This window comes from Ornithodoros turicata, chromosome 6 (assembly GCF_037126465.1).
Source record: "Ornithodoros turicata isolate Travis chromosome 6, ASM3712646v1, whole genome shotgun sequence".
Classification (NCBI taxonomy): Eukaryota; Metazoa; Arthropoda; class Arachnida; order Ixodida; family Argasidae; genus Ornithodoros; species Ornithodoros turicata.
The window spans coordinates 12,511,924-12,527,390 of record NC_088206.1 but is presented as its reverse complement, the minus strand read 5'-3'; the positions used below and the strand labels follow the sequence as shown (position 1 = coordinate 12,527,390).

The window sequence follows — 15,467 nt, the reverse complement described above, 5'->3', positions numbered from 1 at the left end:
TCGGCATGCACACCGAACACATCTCAACGTGTGCGCTCCTTCTGGTCTCTCTCCCCATGGTTGGCAGACGAGCTGGTGGACATTTCCGACGGGCGTTCGCCTCTCACAATAAACAGAACATTGTTATGTGACTCAAGCGTTGAAACTGCATACCAGTTGCGAACCTTCCTGTCTCGAAGCGGGATCTCAACACATAGCCAGCAAGCTAACAAATTGGGAACAATGGGCAGTTTTAGCACTCCGTTGGATACGTTATCGTGCCTACCGGAACCGACCACAGTCGTGTGTGACTCAGAATCTGTGACTTATCCACTGATTGGTTCCGGTTGATACGGTTCGACGCAAGCCACGTTATCAACGGTTGGCTAAAGCTCTCTAATAGCGAGCGTTATTAGAGAGTATCGTACGCTATCGCGTTTGCGTACGATGTACTAAAACTCTGTTATTGCAAGTGAACGTACAGTATGCGATGAATGGCATACTGTTATCATGCCTGCCGGAACCAATGGCAGTTGGCAGCATGCATGATTCAGGAACTTATGCGTTGGTTTGCTGCGGTAGATACGGCACTTCGGAAGCAACGTTTCCGGTAAACACGCTCTATTACCGATGAAAAGAAAAACGACAAAAAGCCAGGGTCTCAACATCGGTTCCTTAATAATACCGGAAGGACGTGGACAACTGGCCCATAATCTTTCCTTGTTCAGCAGCTGGCAGCGAAAGATATTTATTTATTTATTTACAATACGCTACTGCTCCACCTATGGCAATATATACGCGGATTTCTGTCGAAACGGAAAGCGGAAACGGAAACGTGTTTTTCATTTTCTTTTTTTCACTTATCCTGTTCCTGCTGTAGCATCGCTCACATCGTTATGAGCAGAAGCGGGTTCTTTTTCAGCGAATCACTTTTTGCTTTTTGTTAGAGTCCACAGATCTGTTAAAGTGCTCCAAGAGAAAGGAAACTAACAGAGTTCTGTTCTCTAACGGTGAGCTCTGAGAGTCCACAGTGTGCCTCTTAGGCACACCTAACCTGGTGTCTGAATGTGTAATTGAGTGAGTGAGAAACATGTCACAGAGAATGCGATGTGCGTGATTGGTTGTACCTAGCCCCTTGAACTCGAACAACTCTAAACCCAGGAGGAGTCCCGCTGCATCCTTGTCCGGAAATCAGGACGGTCTAGGTTCAATTATTGGCGTCAGCACCTTTATCCCGGGTTGCTTGATTTCACCCAAACCCGCTTCTCTCCGTAGCAACAACAACTTTATTTTGGTTATGGTGATTGGGGTGTTTTCGCACGGTAACAAATAAAAATTAGACGTAGGAAAATGTAATGAAATAATGAATGTAATGAAGGTAATGTAATGATGTTCGTTACAGAATTTGTATTAAAAAATTAACAGAGCAAAATAAATGCCATTTTTTTAACATTCTCTCGAATAAAGTATGTAACTACAAGATCACCAATTACCTAAATTTCATTAATTAACTCTTCAATTGGGGGATTTCGCGCAAAAGCGACATAAGAGAACGGGAGATATTCCTGGTTGAATGCTATTACATGTTTAAAAAGTCACGTTTTTTGAAATATCCATCCCTATTTCGCTATGCAAATGAGCCGGAACAAGAACTACCCACTTCTTCAGCGGAGAAAGAGCACAGGCAAACCACGTGAGAGGATCACGTGCTTTGGCGCGACGGAGCTGATTGGTGTAGGAGCTAATCTGTTAGCCAGATGGACCGCTCTCCGACCCAGATAAGGCGAAGGTCGCGTCATTTCCGTCTTCGAAAAGTGCGTAGTTCTTGTTTCGGCTCATTTGCATATAGCGAAATTCAGTTATGGATATTTCAACTCACGTGCGCGTTTAAGTGTTTTTTTAAACATGGAATGGCTTTCAACCAGGAATATCTCCCGTTCTGCTATATCGCTTTTGCGCGAAATCCCCTATTAATTAATGAATTTTATGTAATTAGTGATCTTGTAGTTACATACTTTCTTCGAGAGCATGTTCGCCTGACACGGCAACTATTTTGCTCTGCTAGTTTTTTAATCAAAATTATAGAACTAATAAAAACAAAACACCCTGTATAGTACAGCAACCTTATTGTGTACAGTGTAGAACGCGCCCAATTATTGAATTACGGAGTAGTATATACCTCTAGCCAACATTTTCTTCTTTTTCCAACACTTCTTTGTTTGCCTCGAGATCGTCCCAATTCGTCCCAAACGTCCCATTGTGATCGCCGCCACAACTTGGCCACTAATGAACGAAGGCCGCTCTCGTGATTGGTTGGGGCAGAAGACCGATTGTTAGAGTTATCCAACCATTGGCTGTCGTTTATTATCGTCGTTATCGTGCTTTTTCTGGCCCTTACCTTCCCAAACATCTGCGTCGAGAGCTATCAACGGCCTGTTATGTGATTTGCCGCACCTCGCCAGGAACAGTCGAGCGGACGAGAAATCGAATTGGCCGCCAGATGGTGTGTGCGGTATGTCAGCGTCGTCTGCTATAGATGATGGCTCGCGACTGGGCTTGTTAACACGCAGACTGACGAAATGAGATAAAAATGAAATATTTATGGCGTTTATCAGCCAGAGGTGGTATATCTTGTGTTTCATACGTGTTTGCTTCGATGCTTCTCTTCATATTGCCTGGGAGATTTTTAGATCCGCAGAAACTTTTGTTTCTTTCCGGGCTGCCCGCTCTCGTATAGCTAGGCCCCATCAACGATAAATTTTGTAAAGAAAACGGAGGGGAAGACAGGTGGAAGCGGTGATGCTGAAGATGTGCATTTGGAATGTATAATGTTTTCGGTGTACGACACATTTGAATACGTATTGTGTAACTTTTCCGAACTATCGTCGATTCTTTTGTTGCCCCCCAACGTTCGTGCGAGCGTGCGATACAATTTGCAAACGTGTTCGACGACCGTAAAGTGGAGATTGGAATTCACACCAGTATTTGTGTGCGCCGAAGCATCTCCGCCTTGTCCAACGCTTGCATTAGTGTTTTGCATGTATTTGCTTTTGCCTCTTATTGGAGAACATTCGTCCCTAACGCTATGTATCGCGTTCCCCCTTTTTCGTTATTTTCTAGATGTTCTTGTTTAATTTTGCTCTGCTACTTATTATTATCGCAATATTCGTTGAAATAATGTTTACTTCTACGAGGCGTAACAATCTTTGTGATTGTGAAGACGTCAGCTCCCGGAAGCCACGAAGTCACCCTTTCCTTTTTATCTTTGCTCTGTATAAACGTTACTCGTTTGAACATTATGATGCTTGAAACTACATTCATGCTGTGGTACGCGCAGCATAAAGAGAGACAGTCGAGCACGACAGCGAACTCCGAACTGGCAAGATTATTCACATCGCACACTTAAACTTGCTAGATGAGAGTTCGCAGTTTGGCTGTCAAATGGAGTAATTTTACTCCTTTGGGGGACTAAATGCATTGACACAAAAAATAGTCCCTTTCGGGAGTAAATGAATGCCACAGAGCGGAGACTGCCTTTCACCCTCTGTTCTAACAGTTCCAGGTGCATAATTCGTGTGCAAGCATGAAAATACTTTGAATCAAGCCGTCAACCGTGAATGATATATCGAGTGATATAAAATAGATAGGGCACAATTTGCCAAGAGAGAAGCGCGAACTGTTTCTTACTCTGTGAGAGTGGAAAATTTCTAAGTTGGCTGAGTTATACAGCCTTATGCCATCAAATTGACCAAGATCACATATTTACGTATATACCGTTGCATTCGGAAGACCATATTCGCGAAGTTCAGTGATTATTTGCAGTCGTGGGGAGTAAATGTCCGGGCTAGGGGACCAAAATAGGGAGTAATTGCAGTCTAGGGGACAAGAAGCGTCAACTACTTCCTATTTCACTCTTTCTTTTTTTTTTCCTGAGAGTGTGTATGCTGCGCTTAGCACATGAATTGATATCGACTACCCCGTTTCCAGGCGTTAGTACATTGAAACTACGCTGATACAGTAATTAGAAATGTTACTATTCCCACTCATTTCTAATTACTAATTCTAATTTCTAATTACTTTCTAATTCTAGTAACTAGAAATGTTACCATTCCCACTCGCTCGTGTGCCATAAAAACTGCAATCATCATCATCATCATCATCATCACTATTCACACTCCATCTCACTACGCAAGATAAGCCAGACCTCTTCGAACGTGAATCATATTTAAAGGCGTTAATGTCATTCATGCAGTCTTTAAAAACGGGATTTGACAATAGCTACTACACGCAGTGCGCGCGTGCGTTTATTTTGTCCTCGTCAGCGCTTTTGTAGAGGAAGTGCAAACAATTCAGCAAAGAAGAAACCAAATATCCGCGTTTTTCTCGTTTCCAATACAATAAGACAATTTAATGTCATCCGCACTGGTTTTGTCTGTCGTGATCGGACCGCGTGTACAGTATACGATAGAACCCATTGTGCACACGCAGAATTGGCCTGAATGAGCTCTGCTTCTTCTTCTCCTTCTTCTTGAGTCATGGTGCCATCGCCGTGTGATCTCCAGACACGGTTTTATGTAACTAACGCTAAATTCACACTAAACTAACACTAATTTGTGTAACCGCTGCAATAAGAACGTAAAAAAAAATTCGCAAAACATTAAAAGAATTTCAATAAAAATGTAACGGCATTTCAAAAAGAGTTTCGGCAAAAATTCGACGGCTCTACCGCATTAGAACACGTTCGCCACAATGCCTGAAAATGCATTTTTTTCCTTTTTGTGCTTCTGTTCAGAAGCTGCAGTACCATATCCTCTTCATTTTTCCTTTCAAATACCAGCTTCTGCAAAAAAGAAAAAGAAATCTAAATTACGCACGACACGTACGCAATATTCCGAAAAATACGATATTACGTATTCTAAACGCTTTCGAGTACACTTTACAAAGGAAGGGCCCCCAGTTAAAAAGTGCCTGTCCTCACTTAAATTGCAGGAATTCACCGTGGGAATACTCTCGAGGTAAACGCGCCCTGTGTATAGGGGAACCATTCATTTATCTTGTGGCTCCATGTCGTCGTCGCTGATCGCTCCTCGAGGGAAATCCATCATTGTGATGCAAGCAATACGGGAGCTTGTTATGTCGATTTCCCGCAGGTATTCTCAATTGTGTGTCGCCTACAAAGAGTATGTAGTACCTAAGATAAACACTGCATTGGAAAATCGCTGTAGAATGCGTCTGGGGAAAAGAAACTGTACAGGCTTCGCAACTATCAATCCTGTTACACACGCTGAACGGACAGAGAACGGCGCCAATTCTTTGGATCCTTTAGTTGCGTGTGCGCCATAAAAACTCCAACCATCGCGACTTTTGGATTCTTTCAAGCAGTCTTGGGTAGTAACTAAGTTACTTTTAACTTGTAACTGTAACTAGTTACGTTTAGGGGTAACTAGTTACATTTCCAGAAAGGTAGCTTTTAATTGTAACTAGTTACTATTTCTGTGAATGTAACTGCAAAATGTAACTAGTTACTCGAATAAATGTCGTTACCTTTTTTTCTTCTTCACCCTACCGTACTCTACTCCCCGCTAACAGTGCGTTGCTTCCTTCTGTACCTAATCGGTATGTGCCCTACACTCTAAACCCAAATACGCTTATTGTGCCCCTTACGAGAAAAAAACGGCTATTTTAGGCGTTGTTTCCGAAAATCATAGGCGAGACAAATTTTCCCAGCCTTTTATAGCGGTATAAACCCATTTGTAACCCTTATCAGGCGGCACCTCGCTCTTCAGCAGAAATGTGCCGCCTATTGTGCCCCTTACACGGTTGCTCTTCCCTCTCTGCCTCATACATTCTCCTCACCGAACCAACCGAACAGCCCGCGTCTTCAAATGCGTTGTCACATCACTGCGCTGCGCAACGTAGTCCTCCACTATTTTATTGTGCTGACGTGTTAGCTTTAATAATCCACGTTGCTTGATACGGTACGCAATGTACTTTTAGTTTAGCATGGTCCATAGACAGTTGACAGCCTAGTAGTTGACAAAGGTGAAGTGGCGTCAAAGTAGCATCCGGCGGACGACCACAGGCGTCCCTGCCTTGCTTTTCGAATGCATCGGCGCGAACGGTGCGTGCTCTGCCTGTGCAACCTCGGCCGGCAGGATTCTGAAGGTAAGAAATGTGATTACGTCTCATTTTGTAACGATTAATGCGTATGAGATGCTCCCACAGTATTTGGAAAGCCTGCCAGACCAAAAAGCATAGGCTGTGATGCGATACGATATTCACATCAGTGCGCGTTTGCAGACGAGCATTGCCGATTGGCAGCGAAGTGAAAGTGGCAAATTGAAAGGGCAAGATTAGAGCTCCGTCTCTCTGCAGAGCTCTAAGTATTATTACTAATATTCCCCTGAGATTACCAGTAAGTTTTTGGGACCACGTCGTAGTGTGCTTGGCCCCTCGCACTGCTTGCGACATAATTGCCTGTAATTTGTGTTCCGTAGTTCCGCAGCGTTCTGCAGACTCTGCGTACAGTGCTTGAGTAATAAACAGGTACGGTAGAGCTTGCTGTGCCTGGTTATTACTTAGCTACCATAGTTATTCGCAGGATTTATGGTATTCGCGGAAGCCGCGAAACAGATCACAGACAGCTATGTTGGAAGCAATACATTTTCGGATGGGTCGCCTAAAGCGAGGGGGAGTGTTTGGATTTGTTGCTCGATTACCAGAATACAGAGCGGCAGCAGCGAAAATAAGGACTACGAAACGAAATTACGTGTCAAGGAAGAGGACAAAAATTGTGGGAGGCACTTAGGTGTCCTTGCGTGCGTCAATGCGAAAGCATTAGCGTTGACTAATTAATGATCTTATTTGACTAATTGGTGTTGACTAATGATGTCATTGTGGTCACCGGATTAGTGTTGACTAATTAATGAGGGTTAATCAGTTCAATAATTAGTCGTGACTAATTAGTGACTGTTAATTAATTGACAAATTAGTGACAGTTAAGTAGATGACTAATCAGTGGCAGTTAATTGGTTGAGTAATTAGTGTTTATTAATTGGTGTTAGTTAATTAGTTGACTAATTATTAATGGTTAACTAGATAGAATTAGAATGGTTAACTGGTGGATATTTTCTGGTGACAACCTGCCTCTACCCCATATCATCGTCATCATGCATTTCTCTCTCTCTACCCATGAGGCAAGAAATGATTTCGCACTAAAACAATAAAGACTGGCACAGTGCACTGCACACAGCCACCAAGCAGTGGAGTCGCGCCACTTCGTTGACGAGATCGTTATTGCCTCACGCACTATCTGGAATATGTTGTGATTTTACGTTATTTTTAGATGTCAAACAACAAGGACGCGCGAGGCGTGGTTCGTGATATATGCAAATCTTGTGACTGCTTGGAATTCTATCGAAACGACTGCGGTGCCCCTCTCATGCCCGGATGGTGCGCTTACTGCGGGCATTTGCCAACGGAGCATGCCGCGCTTGGTGAGAGCTTCCGCCCATGCACTATTTCTGCTTTGTGACGTATTTTGAACAAGTTAACAGTCTCTGTCACTCGTTGTTTTTACTTCTTTTCATGAGCAGACCTACTTGGTGAAGGTAATCCAAATGCAAGCGGCGTGCAGCCATCTTTCCGGACTTGCCACAAATCGGGGGCGGAGCTGGCCCTGAATCAGGTGAGTTGTGTTTTGTAGCCAAGGGGGCCGGGGTTGGCGCTTGTCCTCCATTGTGCCCGACTACATACCGTAGTTAGAGCATTTAGGAGGCGAAATCTTCGTCTCACATGTAAATCGCGACTCCCTCCCGATTTTCTTCCTCCTATGTTGCTAGTTAACCCATTTTCATACCGCCTAACAACGGATTGTAACACCCAGGTGTAGCATCGGCAGACAAGCCCAGCACTGAGTACACCCAGCAAGCCACCGGAAATTCTACTTCCCAGACAGAAGGGACTACATCAGCTACCCAGGCTACAAGCATGCCAACCACGCCATTTTCAATTTTCAAGCGCGTCGTAGCCAGTCTTCGCTGTTTTCGTCTTCTTTTGTTTTGTGGTGTAACATCACCGGATGTGGCAAAGGGTTTGCCACCTATTCTTGTCTTCGTACTCCATGATACCTACCTGTCCTCGACATTGCTGTGATATGGAGATTTCTTGTGTTTCGTACACTGGCCCAGTTGAGAAGTATGAACTGCTAGTCATTATGGAGCCGCTCACTTTCGTTTAACTACTAGCGCAACTTGTTGGTCGTATTTTTCTCCAATGTTATTGTTTTAACGGTGACGGGTATGAACTGCTGGTCATTGTGGAGCACCTCACTTTTGCTTTAACACATTTTTGTTTTAACTTTTAACGAGGCTGCTTGGTCTTATTTTTCTCCAATGTTATTATTTTACTGTTGACAACTATCAACTCCCGGTGATTATGGACCAGCTTACTTTAGTTTAACCGTTTGCACAGCTTCCGGGTGGTATTTTTCTCCAATGTTGTTTTACTGTGTGCAATATTTGATTGTCTCAGCCTGTCTTACATTTATTGCGTACGGTGCACATTTCGAGAAGTAAAGTTGTCATGCATCTTCTTGTTACAGTGTTGTGCAACTTTGTCGTGCGGTTGATTTTGCATGGTAAAGCCACCGTCGACGATGTTATGTGGCACGCGCTACCAGGCCCACGAGGCGGCACACACTACCGTATATTCTGCGTGCTACGAAGTGCCGGAGCTGGAGCCAGTCCGCCTGTACCACTGGCATAATCGGTACAACGTGCCACATGCTGTTGCTGGCACAGTGTAGCGTCTAGACTAAGCGGCACCCTTCGACCGACTCTCTGCGCGGCACAAAACATCACGTATTCTAAGTGTCAAAATAATGCAAAAAAGTGCCCCTTATTACGCGTCACACGATTAAGAGTGTATGCCTTGTGCTCTTCGCTCTTCGGTCGCGTACACATGTCGTATTTTTCGCCGTGGGAGAGCCGCTTTATTGACTTATACAGCTGCTGGTTAAGTGCAATAATATACTTTTATTGCACTTAAGTAAATGCAAATAAATGTATGTTTTTAACAATTGTATCATCCTCTCATGGTCATTCTTATAAAAAGTAACTGTAATGTAACTAAGTTACTTTCTCTCAGTCACTGTAACTGTAACTAGTTACTTGACAAAGAAAGTAACTATAACTGTAACTAGTTACTTGACAAAGAAAGTAACTATAAATGTAACTTAGTTACTTGACCAAGAAAGTAACTATAACTGTAACTCAGTTACTTTTTAGAAGTAACTTACCCAAGACTGCTTTCAGGTGCCGTATGTGACTTCTGTGTGATGGCGTGGTTGTCAACTTTAGCACGGCATCCCATCTGTCCTCAAGACTAACAAAGTATACAAAGCCCGCGTCCGTTCAATATGCAGATAAGGGTGACCAACGACCAACATATTGGAAGCTTGCTTTGTTCCAGGAACCAGGATTCACACGAGCGACATTCCCCCAGAAGCGGAAGATGCGAAAAGCGTCATAGTTTTCTGCTGTCACGTGAGCGCGAGCGCTCAACGTCGTGTCTTCATGTACACTGCTAACCGTGGGGAATATCCTGCTACCCAGCCACAAGATATTCCGTAGCAGACGACAGGAAAACACGCTTACGGGGTCGTCTGCTAAGTGTCGTCTGCTAAATGCGCAGTACGCCACTCTCGATATTCCGCACTGTGTGAATGCTCAACCTAACACGGGACGGAACTTCGACTCTGTGAGCAGTGTTTTCGCTTTTTCTTCCACTAGAATATTCCGTGAGGATGTCGCTCGGGTGAATACGCGGGAACTGTAAGACGGAGTGACCACAGAGGCATATCGCAAAAGAAACAGCACAGGGTATAGAATAAGAGTGTAAACAACTGGTATCAACTGTGTATTACATGATGGCTTTCAGCGGAGTCGAGTGACAGTGTCTTTTCGGTTTCCGTCTTGGTCTGCACTGCGGCTTGTGGGCAGACATTAACCTCCGGAATACTAAGTTGTGTTCCACGACCGCGTATGTAGGCCTCTATGTATTACACCAGGCCTACACGATCAGAAGAATATCCTGTGCCAGACTAAGCTCACTTACTTTTTACTTTGACATAGTGTTTACATGGTCCAAAAAGGTGTTAGACCACGATTCTTCACGAGAAATATCTGCACTGTTCCTCTTTTCCGCCCTGAAAATTGCGTGACGCAGCTACACTCATGCGGTACTCTTCCAATATTCGTCGTATCTATAGTGAACGCTGACGTAGAATGGTGCTTTCAAGTAATTTAATGGCAACCCTGGGCCGGCACGTTCGACGTTAGTATAGACGATCATAGCAAACGACGCAAGCCGTCGCACATTTTACATAAAGTGACATCTAACGATATCGTCTCCGCTCAGGGCGATATACAGATATAACGATCAGTTTAATATTGTCCGCATAGAACGTGCAATGTCTCACGAGAATGTCTCATGAGAACACAGCGCGCTTGTGTTGCGACGGCAAATTAAAATTTCCTGCTGCATTATACTCCCACTTACAGCATACGTATGAGATAAGTACGGCATAAGAGAGATACTGTGTAAGTACAAGCACAGTATCTCTCGATATAAGTAACCACTAAATGTATACAACGGTGGTTGGTGGTAACATCTAGCATAAACCGCGGCTCGCTTGTATTCTGTTTCTATGTCTTACCGTATAACGATGCCTCAGCTCAATCCTGAACGCATCATCGATTCCAATTAAAAGAGGATGAAAGGTTCGCCCTACTTCGAAGGCTTTATTCGGATTACGCGTACTCTACTAAAGCGATTTCATTGTCTTCTCAACTCAGACCTGTCGTCGAGTTTAATGAAATACTCATTAAATGTTGATGTTTTATTCAGCAGCGTTGCGCCATTGTGGCAGGTAAGGGAACTAAGTTCGGCACACGTTTTTAATTGGAAAATCGTGAAGCTTTCGGGCCTGGTGTAATACGAGGCCTATAGGCATTTGGAACAGTGAGTACAGTGAAAAAACAGTGAGACAATAGGAATGTTGAAGACGCTGTTTTATATCTGCATACAGGGAAATTGTAGTACGGCGAGCGGGGGAAGACACATAACAATGTAATACCCCTGTCACACGGGCATTTCGATCCTTCTCGAATCCGATCTGCATTGAACTTCCCGAGCACGCTCGAGTTTTGACGCTGCTACACGGCCACTTTCAATGCGCATTGAATGGTTGACCTGTGCAAATGAATAAACGGAACTCATTAATTTCGCGTTTCCTATATAACAGCGATATTAGTGGTAATTTATCGTATACCGATGTAAGCATCGTTTGTAACTTCGCGCGCATGTCCGTCTTAAGTTATGACAGTTCACCGGGGTCGAGGATGCAAATGGCGGCCGTCGAGCCGTCTTAAAATTCTCAATCCTGTTATGGGAACTGTCTTGAGTCAAGCAGGATCAAAGTTCGATCCTGCTTGGAAGCGGCCGTGTAGAACCATCCGATCTACATTGGGTTCAAGCAGGTTCAGTCGAGCAGGATCGAAAATGCCCGTGTGACAGGGGTATTAGACATCAAAAAAGGAGTTTCGATTTCGCTCTAGGGCGATTTCATCTCAGATCAGGCAAGCCGGTCCCCTTTGGTCCTCCGATTTCGTTTATTCTTTTTTATGTTAAAGCCACACCTCTATGATGAACAGTGCCACTGGTCCGAAACTTGAGATCGCAGTAGTTGCCGAGAAAAAAATTGACGAGCGTGCCTGGGTGGCGTCGTGCGCTTCACAGAATCTTCCTCGGGTGGTACTTTGAGAGCGTCTCGTCCGCACCACGAACACGCTAGAGGAGCGCCAATTTTTTTGTGCATTCTACAGATGTCGGACTACCACTTAATTTAAAAAAACGGGCATTTCCTCTCACGAACTGTTCGATAAAAAATCGCGAAAACGCTCGTGAGCGCGATTTTACGTACATTTTAAACTTTTATTGCGGAAGAAGTACGCATGGTAGAATTACGAACTATGCACCAAATGAAAGATAATTAATTGCTCTTTCCAACGACGTATTACACATAAATGTGAGTGTTACTGGAGAATAGGTAGAATAAGACGAACCATGCTGCCTCCGTGAAAATACGCGAAGTTCGTAGGTGAATTCCTCAAAAACCCCACTTTTAATTTTGGTTAAAAAAATTGCATGGAATCCTGATTATATTACCTTTCCAATGGTGTAAAATTTGTGTGTTCTAAAAGTTTAGAACCGAAATGCCAGCGCGCATGAGGAGAGCAGGTACAACGCGATCATGCGGTTCCAACTCCGGCTATACTCCGGCGTTTGTACTGATCGTCGACGAAGGGAACCTGACTTCCACGTATCTATGCTACACTGCAGTTCATCACCTGTTGTGCTGTGATGGAGATTTCGTGCCATATCGTATTTCGACAACGGACAGGCTGCAAAGAAGAAACATTGGCATCAGGTTGCGTGACGCGGAGGCTATATTCTCTTTCACCCAAACTTTGTGCCCGCGTCCCATCGCCTTTGCCGGATGTACATACGGATTATAAGTAATAAGCAAACCCGCACTGGGGACACCAGACGCCAGACTTCCTAACAAAAATGACCTTGCTGCGGTGTGGACAGGTTCGTTTGGTCGCCGTGTGTGGCCAATAATGCACGGACCTGCCGTCGACGATGCAGCGGTTGAGTGAGGTGTCTGAATAACTTTTGGTTCGTCAGCGTTGGAAGTCGTCTCCATGGCTCGGAACATTTATAGTGAGGAACGTGTGTTTTGTGCCGATTATGCACGTCGACATCAGAAAAGGATTCTTCGCCAGAGTGGATTCACAACTGTGTCAAGCCTTGACATCGATGCGCTGAAGGCGCTTCTCGACCCTGAGCGACGTGATGAAGTCTGCGGTGAGGACCAACTATGTAAGAATTGTGTTGCGTACTTTCGTTCAGCAATTAGTGGTCTATCGCAGTCCTCGCCCGTTGCTCTATCTGACACAGACTATGTTCAGAGTGAGGACATTATTGAAGAAATTAATAAGAGTATTTCGACGGCAAATATCGACGTAACTCCGCTGCGGCAGCCGGCGTCTCTCAAAAGGAAACAAATGCCGTCGTATGCGTCACGAAAACGGAGAGAAGTTGGCGACGCATTGAGCAGGTCAATAAGCCGCAGAATAAGTGATGCATATGACATAGACGAACCGACCACCTCCGGAAAAGACTGCACAAGATGTTCTAGCCTTTTGCGCAACATCAGGACCGCTTATCAGAAGTGCACCACTAATCAAGGAAGATGCCAGATTCTTACGCTTCTTCCTGAAAACATGACGAAAAAAGAAATAGTAGGACTGATCCCGGATGCAACGAAATATGTGATAGAAAAATCAAAAAGCCTGAAAGGGAAGCAGGGCGTGTGGGCGATGCCGGACAAGTATGGTGGGCATCCTGTCAGCGAAAACGACGTACAGGTTGCACTCCGGTACTATCTTGAAGACGAAAAGGACTGTTCTGTCCAAAGTCCCAACAAAAAAGACGTAATTCATGTCACCAGAGACGGGAAGAGAGTCGCTGTTGCAAAGCGCTTTATGACTCGTTCTATACGGGAAACGTTTAGCCTGCTCAAGAGTGCTCATCCGGACATCAATATAGGACTGACGAAGTTCTACACACTTCGGCCTAAGTGGGTTCGCACAGACCCACGTCCGGAACAGTGCGTGTGTTTGTACTGCGCAAACTTTGATTTGATCATCGCGGCCATAAACAGTGCGTCATCCATCCAGCTAAGCAGAGACCAACTGAATGCGATGTCTGTATGTCCTGAGCCACAAAGGACATGCTTTTTGCAAGAGTGTCGCAGTTGTCAAGGGGCCAAAACGATCAACCTACAGAAGCTAAGGATCGAGCGTGCCGACGACGTTGATATGGCTCTCTGGGAATCTGGTGACCTAATTAGGAAAACGCTAAAGGCATCGATATTCCTGAAGGCGGTCAGGAAATGTGCTGCTCTGTACACCAAGCATGAATATATATACAATATACAAAGAAGCGCCATTTGGAACGAGAAGGCCTTCGTGGATCCAAGACATGTCATCATGCACTTCGATTTCGCAGAAAACTGGAGAGTCAACTTCTCAAGTGAGGTCCAAGGGCGTTATTGGAAGACGGATCAAATATCCTTATTCACCTGTGTTGTAACGACCATGTCTTCGACAAAAAGTTTTGCCACAGTGAGTGACGACCTATCTCACGATACTGCACATGCCCTTCTTGCCCTCCAAAACATAACCGAGGCTATAGAAGACATCCTGCCCGTGTTTTCCCATGTGATATACGTGTCCGACGGTGCTGCAGCGCACTTTAAGAACAGATACCAGCTCTATGAAATGGGGAAAAACAACTTGTTGCTGCGATGGATTTTCTCTGCCAGTGGCCAAGGAAAAAACGCGTGCGATGGTGTCGGGGGCTCTTTGAAACATATCGCAAGCTTGCATAACTTGCGATGTCCACCTGCTGAAGCTATTCAAACCGCTGAAGATTTTGTGTGCGCTCTCAAAAAGAAGGAACACGCAACGGAACTGCTGCACATTCCGTCGGCTCAGGTTGCAGCCTTTCGAAATTCGAAAAAGGATGAATGGGAACTGGTTCGGCCAGTGACAGGGATCCGTTCATCCCATGTGTGGTACAAAGCATCTGAAGGTCATGCAGTATCTGGAGTTCAGCTAGCAAGAACCGCCGAGGACATGTTTGAACCTTGGTCATAGCTGCGTTGTTTTCAGCCCGCCGAACGATCAGCACACTACGTCTGGCTGGTGATGTGCATACAAATCTATGCTTTCCAACAGGACCAGTTTGTAATGCCGCTCACACATAGGTGACATTTGTTCCCGATTTCCGCATTCCACTTTCACAGCTGTGTTTTGTATTTAAAATGTACATACGGCTCTTTCATGCACTGTAACTATATTTTACTCTTGTTTTAGTGTCTTTCGTAAATTCTCTCTAAAGGTGAGCGATAGCAAAGCCAGTCACCAAATAAACCACTCTACCGGCTTGCAGTGTTGTATTATTCCTGTACATGCGGATCAATATATTAGGCCAGCTGCCCTGCTTCAAGGTCGTTAAATACGGACCACATCTCAAGCGCCTGTCAACAGAAAACAAAGGATTAGAACGGAAGAACATGGAACCGTCGGGCCGCGTTGTACCTGCTCTCCTCATGTACGTAACATACTAGCAACGTTTGTTCTTTGCACCCTGTCCTAGTCGAAATACGATATGGCACGAAATGTCCATCTCAGGCACAGGAGGTGATGAAAGCCAGGTTCCCTTCGTCGACGATCAGTACAAACGCCGGAGGGTGGCCAGAATTGGAACCGCATGACGGCGTTGTACCTGCTCTCCTTATGGGCGCTGGCATTTCGGTTCTAAACTTTTAGAACACACAAATTTTACACCATTGGAAA

General features: G+C 44.7%; 1 protein-coding gene and 1 long non-coding RNA gene across 6 annotated transcripts in view; both read left to right on the top strand.

Annotated features, from left to right (window-relative positions):
- Positions 1-15,467, top strand: part of LOC135399107 (orexin/Hypocretin receptor type 1-like) — a 109,730-nt gene that overhangs the window by 76,736 nt on the left and 17,527 nt on the right. The gene's annotated exons all lie outside the window — the stretch shown is intronic.
- LOC135397644 (uncharacterized) lies at positions 5,929-8,573 on the top strand. The gene is made up of 4 exons (XR_010423686.1): positions 5,929-6,144; positions 7,325-7,475; positions 7,575-7,666; positions 7,865-8,573. It is a non-coding gene; the product is annotated as an uncharacterized LOC135397644 (long non-coding RNA).